At 25.9% G+C, this 14,621-nt stretch overlaps 1 protein-coding gene across 1 annotated transcript in view; it reads left to right on the top strand.

The window, feature by feature from the left end:
• The window catches only part of LOC114132308 (AF4/FMR2 family member lilli-like), a 61,124-nt gene that overhangs the window by 2,628 nt on the left and 43,875 nt on the right, over positions 1-14,621 (top strand).

Raw genomic sequence — 14,621 nt, 5'->3', positions numbered from 1 at the left:
TTATATTTAAAAAGTTAATACAATTACTATAGTTAATAAAATAAACAATAATATTATACTAGGTGCCTATATAGAATCTGTGTTAAAGTACTATTATAATATTCAATTATATGAGTAGTATTATCGTATTTCTAATAAAATAAATAAATAATACTATTGTTTATAACCGTTATAAAAATTTTTCATAAATATTTCATGATTCTAAAGTTTGTTAATAAGGCTTATAATATATGAGCTTATAGTAATTATTATTGTTATTTTTACTCCATCGTGTCATGGTTAGTATTAACTTTTAACGTTAATTAGAATTCAATGCAACGCACTAGAGTCGCCTATCCGTTATAAATCAACTCATTAGATTTCATGACTGGTCGCCCTCAGAGTGTATTGAAGCGAGTTAACGGTGCCGTTATTATGAAGTCACCCGATGGCAACGGATACCGCTGCCGTGTGGTGGACATTGTGCAACAAGAATCAATTTCAATTTTTAAACACTGTAATCAAAATGATAGTGAAACTATATAATATGTATAGTTAGATAAAATGAACACAATTGATTTTTAAATGACATTGAACGAGATACAACAAAGTTGAGCAGTTTATATGTATTAAGCAGTATAAGCACTATCTATACAACGGATCAGGACATTAGGCTAGGTCAACGTAAACTATTACAATTTGTCCTAAAATATTACTTATAAAAAATAAAAGTTATAAAAAACTACCAATAGTTAGGTTAATTTTAACTTAAAATCATAATAATAGTCTATTAAATTTTATTGTGTATTTTAGATTTAAAGTGGATTAAAGGCTGCCTTTAAGTCAATAATGCTGCATTTTTTTTTAAAAAAAAATTTTTTTTGAATGATAAAAACTTCAAAAAATTGAAAAAATGCAAGCAGTATGCTTAGTTTTTTTAACTAACCTAATTTATACTATTGTTTTTTGTATTAGGTACTATACAATTTCAGCGATACATTAATTATTTTATATTTTATAAACACATATATGTGTAATTATTCATAATGATAATAAAATTTAAATTATATTTTAAGGATGAGAGAATTAATATAACTAAAAAAATTATAATTTATATTCTAAAATAACCTTATCTCAAATAAAATAAATTTCCCTTTAAAATAATAGCAGAAACGTTACTTAATTAATAATTATTTCAAAAAGTTTTTACTTAAATGTATAAAAAAACTCCGCTTATTAGTTATAATTTCATAAATAATAATACTTTTAACGAAAAGTTATTTATAACGTTGAATTGATTACCTATACAAGATTGCAAATGATATGGCATTCATTTTAACTTTACGACCTGAGTATGGTTACTTGTATGGAATTTAAAATTCTTATGTAATATTACATGTAAAACGTTTAAAAAAAAAATTAAAGAAGTTTTATAAATGATAGATTTAGGTACCTACTTAGATCAAATGTTGAAACGTGTTAACTTAAAGAAAATAATGCTCAATCATTATGGTTATATTTGTATGACATTATGTAATCTCAAGTGCCTATATTAATGAAAATATTTCGCGCTTTCAAAATGAATCATCTTTAAATATAAGGTCATTCGTACTGTATATTACATATATATATATGTATTATAATTTGTAATATAGTATAATATATTTATTTTGTATGTTGTTTAATGCAAATGGGTATATCAATAATCACATACATTTTCTATCGAAATAATCCGATCCACATGATTAATATATATATTTTTACCTGGCAAATCGCCACGGATTTTATCACAAAAATAGTTGAATATTTTTCTTACCTTAATCAGTATATGAATGCGTTTAAGAACGCAGTAATTTGAATAGATGTCTCTAATTTTTTCTAGTCATCGACTAGCTGAGTTCCATAAACTAGATAGTATTATAGTCCAAAGCAACCTATCCGCATACACATGAATACAGTCAAATTTCTGAAAGGAACTCATGTCGTTTATTATAATATTAGTTTATATTATTGTACAACTATAAGAATTTCAATTGCATAAACATAAAACATTACCTAATCGTACTATGTAATACTGCTTTGGATATAAATCAACTCAAGTTGCACTTTGATCTTATCGTGAAGACGTAAACGTTATTGCAGTATATGTTATAGAAAAAAAAATCTTGGATATTATCGACTATCGTTATTGAATTCACTATCGACTTTATGTCTTCCAACTATTTCTAGTGCAAATATTATTCTAAGAAGTAATTATTTGAAAAGGAAAACTATCTTGCTTCCATTAGCAAATCACAAAGATGTGAGCATTTTAAGTAAACGCATTAATGTTTGTTAATTATATTAAAACATACATGTTATTAGAAGATAAATAGAAAAACTATTTCTCAATCACTTTTTTTTTTTTTTTATGTTTAGTGTTCCAAATCTTTAATATAATCACTATGAAAAGTATAGGTTGAGGTCATAATCCCGTAGGGTTAAATATGCTGTAAGTGTGAAACAAGTATTTCAGATATTTATTTAAATGCCTTATCTGCATCAATAAGTCAAATATTTTATTTATTGTGAATTATTTGGGCTAGGAGTCTTAGAAGATACTTTTTTCAATATTATGTGACCCAATAACATAACATTTTAAATAACTGATCTTATTTTGCATTTTTTGACATTTTCATGTAATGTATAGCAAACTTCCGCCAATTTAAATAAAAATTATGATTTTAGTTTATAAATCATGTCGAATTTTACAATTTCAATAATTATAATTTATTTATAAAACTACTCATTTGAAAAAACACACTTCTTGAAAAGAATTGAATGTTTTTTCTTATGTGTTGTTGAAAACTATGAATACACTCAGTAAATAAAATTAAATGTATTATAATCAATTAGAAAAAGTACTAGGTATTTATTTTTAGTATGATTATAATGGCTTTTAAATTTTGCATTTTTGCAATTTTTGCATTCAAACAAAAACCATTTTAGGTCATATCATCGTTTTTTTTTTTTTAGATTAACTTCCTTTGTTAACTTTATAAAATTACCTATAATTGTCATTCTTGAATTTATTAATGACATAATACTATGATACCTAAACAATTAATTTTTAAATTGATCACCTTCATACAGTTATTAATGTAATATTAATGATAATAAGAGAAGCGAGAACTATATTATATTAGTTATAAAATTATAATACTTTGTACTTTAATATTTAAAATTTTTTTTTCGTATAAATATATGAACCCGGAAGAATTTTAAAATTTAAAATTTAATTTACATCTTCTTAAATATTATATTCATTATTTTAATAATGAATATATGAATAATGGTATATAAAAATATTTGTCTAGTTTTGAACAAACATTTTACTAAAAATAGGTAGTTACATTAATTTTAAAATTTAGAGGAATATGATATAATAATATATTTATTGAATTCTGTTGTTTTTTTCTTTTTGAATATTTTTGATTAATTTCACAAGACGCATTTTTATAAAATATACCTTATTATTTGTCAATATGTTATATTAAATATCTAATTATTACTTAATTTTTATCATTTTATGATTGAAGCGAAGAGACAGTAGTTAGTTTTCTTTTATTAGAAAAAAAAGATTTTTTATCTTAAGAAAGTAATCCATATATTTATATGTTTCGTTTCAATGTTCGGTCAACCATTTAAGTAAAAGTTAAATCTTCTAATTGGATTATCTACCAACAACTTATAATTGTCTTAAAACGTGACTTAAAAATTCATAGTTTATTTTCTTTCATATTAATTACAGTTAAAATATGTGGTTCAAAATTCCAGATTTATAAATTCCATTTTGTGGTCTGCTTTAGTAGGTTTATAATTTAGATTTAACGACTTTAATCATAGATCCCGTGTTCATGTATTCTGACTTGAAAAAGATGAAGGTTTCGTTAAAAATACTCAAGTGAACGATTATTTAAAATACATAGGCACCATTTCAAACAGAAAAATTGAATATTATAAAAGCGAAAGGAATATTATATAAGTTTATAATTAATTAGATTTCGATATTACAATCACCATTAATTATTAAGAAAAATAGGCGTTATTTAATAAGTCCAATAAAATATTTATGATAATTATTATATATTTAGATTTTTATTATTTAATAATAAATACAATCTTAATAATTTTTAGAATTTTTTGGATCGATTTTTAGATATGGTTAGGTACCTTGAATTTTAAATTAATTTTATTAAGTGTCGAAAAAAAACACCAAAACAGGAATAAAAACTTGAACTACGTATTATAAATAATAAATGCCTTTACAAATCTTTAATAATGAATTAATTCTATTTAAATTTCAAACATTATTTATGGTTTTATGAGATTGGATTTGGTTAAACGCTATAAAACATTTTTTGTTTACAGGATATTTACATTTTTAAAAATAACTATATCTACCTATTACCTATTCAAAACACTTTGTATTTTAAAGAACCTATATTCTATGTGAAATTTAATCATAGTCTAGAAAAATAATAGTTTATTGCTTGGAAATTAATTTTAATTTAAAACTAAGTATCTACCTTGACTATATTGTGTATTTTGATCTTATAACCAGTGATGTCCTTGTATATATTTTTTGTTATATTTTTTTATAAGATATATGTCTTACGAGATTAACCCTATAGAACATAATATAATATATACTATAAAATTATAAAATAATATAGTCCATTTCGACGGACAGCAATTTTATAAATATAATTTTAATTATAGTAGTCATCTATTATGATTATTGTGATTTTAGGACTGGCTATACCAAAAAAGTAATTACAACTTAAGTTTTAATGAAAATGAGTTTTTATTTAGGATAATATAGTTCTATACGTCTATACTATTCTCATTTATTATTATTATTATTATGTTTTATAGTTATATATTGTTGTATGTAATTATTATTGTATCGAGTATAATGCTATGATGTAAACATTTCACATGTATTTACTATCATTTTTGAGCTCGTTTTTTTTTTTTTTTTTGGTGACCTATTTGTTAGCAATCGTTACAACTTTTACTTTCTATGTATATTTTTCTAACTAGCCGGTTTTAATACTTTAAATTCTAATAAATAATATTTTAACCTTTTTTTTTAAATTTTCATGTCATGATATGATTTAATTTTTTTTACAAGAGTATATCTTCCGTGAATTGCTAGAAACTATACACAACGAGATACGTTCCCAATTCATAAGTATTTAGGTAACCATGAAGATTTTTCAAATTAGTATTTAATATTTTAGTACACTTTACTAAGCAGAATTAAATACATTTTTAATGTTAAACAATTGTTAAAAATAAGGACAAGTTTAATTACCATTTGGATATAGGTCTAAATTGTGTCACATTAGTTGTTGATAGTCTTTAAACTAAATCCATGGATGTGTGATAAACGATCATGATGGTAGTTGGTGTTACGATAATATGAGACAAATACTGTTGAGAGAGAACTAAAAGAACATAATAGTGTATTATACTAACATTCAGTGATTTTTTCGGTGTCAACATCCTTGAAAGATTTCATGATGACTACCGTAATATTTATTTTCTGATTTATCACAATATTATTAAATATAATGAAAACAGGTATTGTTAATTAGTGATTCGTTATGAGATAAGGCAGGTACCAGTCACATAGTTTATTACACATGTATAATATCTACCTAATTATATTCGGTTTGACGCCTATCCTTATATATTTGACACATAACATGTAAGTAATGAATTTTAAAACTACGAGAAATATCTCGGTATTTATAAATTGAAAACCAGTGCTTTGACTTCATCTTCAAACCATACACGTATAACATCGATCGTATACTCATATGATCGTATACCTATTAAGTACATATTATACTCATGCTTACATAGAACTATAAATGATAAAAATATTATAATGATTTATTTTAGTTATATTGCAGAATTTAACTGATTACAATTTACCTACATTCCTTTTTTACTCTTGCCACTTGCCTGTAAAATTGTCTTCTTAGTTATCTATTATTGTAAATGTCAAGTAACACTTAATTTCAAATATCAATAGTTAAATCTTGTTATATTAGAATAGATTCAAATCTCATAACAGATCTTCATGTGTATTCGTTTATATATGATTCACGACTCACTATTACCAACGGGTAGAAGGCCAGCGATCAACCTTATTTACCGAGGATATATTATGATCGTCAAAGACGATTCTACTGAATTCTACCGGTGTTAATAATCGGTCTGGGAAAAACCGCATTGACTGTATGTTTTGAGAATTTCAATCTGAATTTATTAACGATTAGAGTTGTGCAGAAGTCTTGTCTCACACGCCATGATTTTTACGCTTTCGACCGCCACGGCCGTGTCCGCCAAACCTAATCAGAGTGCGTTACACATCGTACCCATCGGTCGTTGAATCATATGGCGTACATTTAGTATTTCCGCACCAGTTGTAGGCTGCTATATAGCATTAAAAAAAAAAATTAATTTCAATATTTTAAATTAAATATCGTCATTCTAACAACTAATGTGGATTCGTTAATCGTTTAAAACGTTTTGTTTGAGTGCGGTGTCTTAAGAACGTGATCACGTGCACTACTATAGTTAGTAGTTAGTACTGAGCTATGCAATATTATTAATAATTTCATCGATGTGTTTTTAATGATTTGTGTCCATATTAGAATATCAATTTGTTTTCGTAGTAATTAAAGAATAAATTGAACTCTGCCGTAAGTATTTTAAATTTTAATCAAATCGTAGTCTCAGAAATATTTTTTCCGGAAATGTAAATTATTTAATCTTGTTTTGTATATAACAATGGTAGGTATAAATAATTAACTTTTTTGTTAGTCACATTGCAGGATACAGTAAGAGTAAATAAATAATATTTTTATCACATTTTTATAATTAGATTCCTTTTTAATTTTTGATAGTATGATAATTGCTGTTATTTTTTTTATTAAATAATAGCTAGGTAATTCAATTAGGCTACTGAAGTTTTTTTATTTTATCACGTAATCCGGCAAATAATACTTAACGTGTGAATGTGTAACTGTCTAGGCTCTAGGGAATAAAATACACTCACATAGATATTGTTTTATTTGCTAAATTCACATGAAGACGCCACCATTCTTTTATGTATGATATTGATATTATGATCACACACGTTCTCGAGTTCAACGAAATTTACGTACATAATATTATAGTATAGAGGCCTTCTAAAGTGTGACATAAAAAGATAGAAGATCCTTGATCTGAATTAGAATCCTGTAGTTATATTACCGGTATGGTGTAATGTTTTTGACACGATATACATCTTTGTGTTTATTTTATACTTTGTGCGTTGTATCTATATATTGATGAAAGTGGCAGTTATAATGGTGGCCATCAAATCCATTATATAACCTTAAACGATAATTTTTAATATGAAAAAGGAGAAAAAAATACATCATCACTCATTAGATTCATATAGAGTCGGAAGCACAATAGGTAGAAGAACAGATAGCTATAGCTGCCTTCAAACTCACGTGACTCGCTTGGATTATTTGCTCTAGATTTTGTTAAGTAGTAAAAATAATTAAATAGGCAGAGAAGTGTCAATGTATTTTATTAGTAGTGCCCTTGTTATTAATTTGGCGAGGCTTTTAAAAGAAAAAAATTAATGATTGACTAATCAAGTTTTTATGAACTTTTAAAAGTCATATTATTATACTTTTAGAATATTATTTAGTGTTACTAAAACTTTATGTCTAAGCAACTACCAACTTATCACATATGATTATTGATAACCATTCTCGCAACATTACTAGTACTTATATAATATTAATTTTACTATATTATTTGGGTTATACTATAATAAGAAGTTTATTTAACAATTTAATTCTATTTGCATTTTTTCCACTGTAGATTTGAGTATTTGACCAATATTGACCTAAACTAAGTTTAATTGTTAGACATTTTGATAAAAACTATACTTTAATAGATTTATCAAAAAATATAAAATAACAACTTATATAAGTAAACATGTATATAATTAAATTATAGCTTAAAATCTAGGAAAATTTCTTATACTCTTAAAATCTATTAAGTATAATTATAAAAATTATTTTATTTTATTTGCAACGTTAAAAATTAATATTGATTAAAAAAATATATACTATATTACAATGACTTTATTATTACTGTGCGTCTTGTATTAAATTTTTAATGAAACACATATTTGTGACTACTAAATACAAACATTGAGAAAACTATTCAGAATAGAATGCATTCAAGATTCAACAATGCATCATATTATGTTATTCGCACGTTTTGATGTAGTAGTAGTCCTACCGGTGTTAGCTAATTCTTCGTAACCTTGGCTTGTATTATACACCAAAGAGGAAATGTATAATAATATCTGGTCGAGTACTTACTACATAGAGTTGTTTCACTTTCAAATTTCAATATTATTTAACACATCGTATTTAAAATAAAAACACGTTTTGCTAACAACAATAAAGATTTAAGATATGTGTTGTAACTGTACATAACATAAACTCATAAACTCACCATATTAATATTATATGTTAATAATAAATTATAGCATTAATTAATATCACCAAGTAACCAATAATACATACAATTACATGTAGGTACCTACCTAATATTGGTTCGTATACATTTTGTCAACTAGTGTTTTAATAAATTATACGATAGAAGAATATTTAAAATTATAGTAAATTATCGTACCGTATAAACGTATCTACGTTTATTTTCAGACTTTTAGTGTTTCAATATTAGTGTCGTAGATTTTTAAATCTATTAATTAAAATGTTTGTATTGGATCGTACGAATCAGTAATAAGATTCATTAGCAGCATAGTTCACTGCAATATATTATATTATTAAACACTGCATGTACACATGTTACACATTTCATTAGAGCTAAAATTATAACACCGATCACGTTTATAATCCAAAACGACAATAATTCTATGTATGTAAACAAATGTTTAATAACGTGTTACGCATGTTACGCGCGCAATTCTTCATAAAAGAAATTGTGTTATGGACTATAATCGTTATAGATGGATGGATGGGCCCCGATGCTTATAATTTTCTGTACATAGAACATGCGATGACGTGCACGTAATGTTTCCAGAGTATATTATTGTAATTTAGATACCCACGCGATCATCTTTATGATGTACAAAATTAGAGATAGAGAGGGAAAGAAATAAAAAGATAGAAAGGGAAATAAGAGAGAAATAATATGATATTGACAAGGGGGAGGGAATGAAAGGAAAAATCAGTTCACAGTGAAAGTTTCGTCCTCTGGTCCTTATACATAAATACACAGACGCACACTACTATACCTAACATATACGTACACATACTTGGCTGTACATAATATATATACTATATACTATATACACATACTCATACACGTTGAGCGCGAACTATATGGAATTATTCCGATATAAGACCAGAATGGCACGCGTGATAGCTGACGCGTAACACTATTGTTCAGCGCTCCTGATGTAATCATCTCGCGGCAACGTACGTATTATTGGTATATGTTGGTATATTGTATATAAATATATAATATATACCACTTTCGTTTAAAAAAATAAAATAATAACAATATTAGGTACTTTCTCAATGCCACCGCACTTCTTATCTCCCTATATATATATTTATAAATTTATACAAATACATATTTGTATAGGTACCTATATAATAAATGCCGAGTGCAGACAATACGATTTTTTGACTCGTCTGCTACTGTAGTGCTGTGTCATATCGTCGTTTGTATAAGAAAGGTGGTCTATCATCGTTTCCTAACTATATTTTTTTACTTTACGACAAATCGTCAACGTTATTTACTGTACAAATTTGCGTATGTTTGATTGTTTGAATAATTATTAATTTTTGATTAAAAAAAAATTTTCACATTCTTATTGAGTAAATATAGATAAAATTGTTAAATACAATATAATATCTTTATATTTCCCATTGTTGCAGAGTTCATAAATATATTCGAAAGTATTTTTTTGAAAAATCAGATGACGGTTGTAAAAAATCAATATTCTGTAGTAATACAAGGGTTATCAACTTGAATATAAATTTAATTACTATAAAGACATGGTAATATAAGAATGATTGCTTTCTGTAGAGAGAAATAGTTTTTTTTTATTAAATATCAAAATACAATATAATGTTTTAATATATAACAAAATTACCTACAAGCTGAGTTTGATTTTGGAGGTAAATTATAGAATATGATAAATTTAAGCACTTGATTAAAAAATACATTCATCTAATATAAAAATAAAGAATGTCAAAAATTCAATTTCTAGGAAATAAATTTCTAAGAAAACACAAATTCTTATTTTTTCATATCTTGTACTCTTGTATAATATATAGTTTATAGTATAAACTTTATACATTACATTCATATGATATAGATATAATTATGATAAAATTATTTTTAACTAATTCAATCAATATAGTGCTATTGTTTCACAAATTACAGAATTAAGTGAATTAATAGAATTAAAAACCTTTTATTGTTGGAGATTTTAACGAATGTAACAAACAGTAATGATTTGTTCAATTAATTTACCTACTTATGTACTTGTTAATGAAAAACGATGTCATGTTGATGGTATTCTGTAACTTTACATAAAGTTAATAAATTTAATAAGTGAAAACAATAAGTTAACAATGAATTCTATCTGACATAAATAATCATATAAGTTATTTTAAACAACGCTCAATAACAACATTATACTTATTATAAATACCTAAGTTATTTATAATAGTTAAGTATATTATAGTAAATTTAAAAGTTTTTTAACTATATTTTACTTATTTCTAGACTTTAAAAATATATCATACTATTATAATATTTATCTTTAATAGATATAATGATTCAATGTATTAAATATAACAGGTGTTATATTAGTGTGTAATGTGTATTGTAATATATCAGCGTGTGTGTGAAAGTGTAACCATATTTCATTATAGAACCTTCATCGATTCGTGAAGTTTGTGGTTATCAACAACTATACATTTTACTCGAATGCTAAAATTTCTCATGATGTTATTACCTATACATAAAAAAACCTGTGATAGTTTTACTGTATTTCTCATAAATTATACAGCCTAACAAAAACGTTTTTCTAAAGTTTTATTTTTATTGATTCAATTACAGGTTAAAATCATAAAAAAAGAAATTTTTTATTATTCCAATCCTATATTATTGTGAATATAAATTGTATGTACATTGTATACATTGTACAGTTTCGAATCATATGTATATATAATATTATTAATAGTGGAATGTAATTTCTCAAAAAACAGATGAATATAGAAATCTATAAAGTTTAGGACCCAGTAATTATGTAGATACATATATTAGGTATGTAATATTTGTGCTAAATAATAATTAATAAAAAAATTAAAGAATTTAAGTATTATTATTTATTAGGATGATTTGTTTTTCTTCAATACTTTATTGACCTATTTAATAAGTAATTAATAATAAAAGTAGGTACTTAGAACTTATTTTAATACTAAATTATTTTTTCCTTGTGTATAATTTCAGAAAATAATTCTACTTACCATACAATTTTTTTTAAAGTTACAATGATAAAAAATCAATATGTAATGATCTTTATAAATATATATATTATATTATGTATATTTGGATAATAATATTACAATCAAATATACAATCCTTTTCTAAAAAAAATAATATATGTATTATTGTACAGAACTACGTACGCCCGTTTGCATTGTTGTACGGCTCACGTATATAAATATATATATACTGCGCGTACAATAATATAATAATAGTATTTAGATATAAGTATGCGATTGTTGTCTTTAATGCGTCATATAGACCACCGGGGTGTCTACGCCTTATTACAGAGATTACGTTTATTTTCTAGATCGAACGCGTTTATTACTATGTATGAATACCATAATAATATTTCATTACAAAATATTTCCGTTGGTTGTAAAACATATCCGCGAGTCTTTTTTATAATTATACCCGTGTCTGTTCGAGCGCTGTAACAATATTGTAATATACTTGACTTTCACGGTGTTTAAACACACGTTTAGATTACTTTTGCGCTAACAATCGGATGTGGACGATGTGATCTTTCCGTCAACGCGCATAATATTATAATAATATGTACAACTCAAGACGTTTCTCAATATAATATTATACATAAAATTAGTTTATAAAATTTCGTCGAAAAAGTTTGCATGTACCTATTACGTTTTGACTCTACACACGATGTGTGATGTGATATATGCTACTATGTAATTGCGCTTCTTAGAAGTTGTTTTTGAAACGCGGTTTCGCGTAAAAGTTTTGTTTGACTTTATATTATACCGATTCGAGGTGATGTTGTTTCTATTTAAAAGGCATTTACATAGTGTTTTAGCGAATCGCGTATACTGTAGAAATTGGTACCTTTACCTACTTCACCTATGTGTACACACCACACACATTATTGTAATAGAATCGATGTGAAAAAAAAAACCAAAATCCACCGAATAACAAACGTTATCTGCTGGTTGCAGCTGCTTTTAGTCACTATATGTGTGTCCCACGGCAGCTGTAATGCATTTTCGACAAAACAATATTATTATCTCATCGTATCAGTACAAGTGTACAACAATATCTATTTCTCGTATATTTATATAAATAATATAATACATGCATAATAGCCATTAACGCGTAAACCTAAATACGAATACAATACTAGCTACAACGTAAACATTACAGAATAATTAAGACATTTGCATCACCACAGTGATCAAAATGCGACGTAGTGGAAAACGTTGATAGAAACGTTTTTGACGTATGTGTATCTAATAAAATATAGGTAATATATACCAGTACTACTACACATTTAGTTAATACCTATAACTTGTGTGACCAAGATGTGTAATATTGTGGAGCAATAGTAACTTTTTACTGAATGAGCCACTTACTGAGTAGTTTTCGAATTTTCTAATGCATATAATAATACCTGCTGTCGTACTGATTATCATTATCGTGATTGTAAATCCCAATGCTCGGGTAGAAAAACTCCAGCGAGATGCGCTTAAGAAAAACAAAATTGTTTTGGTTGGCATAAGCTTTTTAATTATTTAATTTTTACCTTTTTCTCTTAATGAAATCTAAAGAGACTTTTTTTATTAAACTCCTTAGAATCATCAAATAATTGCCAGATAAATTATTTATTTTCAAAGGAATAATACATTAATTAATTTAAACATATTGGATTCTACCTATACATAGTCTCTACTTATAAACGTTAAAATAAATCTTGCTGATCAATATAATATATTATGCAATATGCATGATGAACAAATTTGTTCTTATGACTGAACCAATACTATTTCTTCTATAAACTACAAAACGAGAGCAAATTCGTTTTTTTAAAGGAACTTTCCAAACATATTGCATGAGATCGAAGGCACGTGACAAGTCCGTTCCAGTAGAGGAAAAAAAATCGCATAAATATTTAACACGGTAAAGGTATTATCAGAAGCCAAAATAAGGCAACGTAAAACAAATTTCGTTTTTATACCTTATGCTTACATATAAGTATAATATGTTAAAATCTCACATGGTAGTTTTGAAAGAGAACGTCAAAGGGTGAAATAAACAATAACAGGATAGAAACCCATTTCATCGATCTATATATATATTTTGGCACATTTAATATTTTCTTGTAGCCTGTACCCAGATACGGCAACTCGCAGGTGAATTGTACCTCCAATATATAGGAAGAATTTATTAATATATATATATTATAGTTTATGCCCCTTCCGTAATAAGAAATGGATCTGAAAAAAAAATATTTCAATATTTTATTTTAAAATGCAACTTTGATTTCCTGTTTCGAGTTCAAATGTTTTTATCTATGTATTTTGAGTTTTTTTTTTGTTAATCTTGTTAATTATTTTCGAAAACAATTAAATAATATCACGCGAAAACGTGGTATTTTTAAATCCAACGTACTTTGACTTTCGCATAGATAATATTTCACGAAAAAAATGAATTAGATGAGATTAGAGTGGTATATAATACCTGTATTCAGTGAATACTTTGGTGAAATATTATGACGTATTATTATATTTTATGGATACCTACACTATATGGTTATAATATCATACATATTGCATTTCACTTTATCGGAACACATTAATAATTATTGTATTTAGATTTTAGGCACATAAATATAATATGTTAAAATATGTACGCCGAAAACCGGCAGTCGCGTCCATCAGTGTTCGACCGATTTTCGTGAACGTCCGGTAAAACGAGCATACACGCTGCGCGATAGCATGAAATTACGATGATTTGTCGTCGGGGGCGGACGAACGGTCGCTCTTATCTGTTAGCGGTGCGTGACAAATCGCCCGGGACCAATTTCATAATATTAATAATTATTATTAATATATTTTATGCGCGCGTCGTTATGATATCTATGGTTTCATAGGAGTTCGTGTCTGGTATACTATTCTTCCTATAGATGATTCGTTCGCTTAAAAAATAATAACACTCAGTAACTATAGTGTATATTATATCGCGTTATCTTTCTT

Source organism: Aphis gossypii, chromosome 3 (assembly GCF_020184175.1).
Source record: "Aphis gossypii isolate Hap1 chromosome 3, ASM2018417v2, whole genome shotgun sequence".
In the NCBI taxonomy this organism is placed as follows: domain Eukaryota; kingdom Metazoa; phylum Arthropoda; class Insecta; order Hemiptera; family Aphididae; genus Aphis; species Aphis gossypii.
Note: the sequence above shows the minus strand (reverse complement) of the source record. Positions and strands in the feature narration are given on the sequence as shown.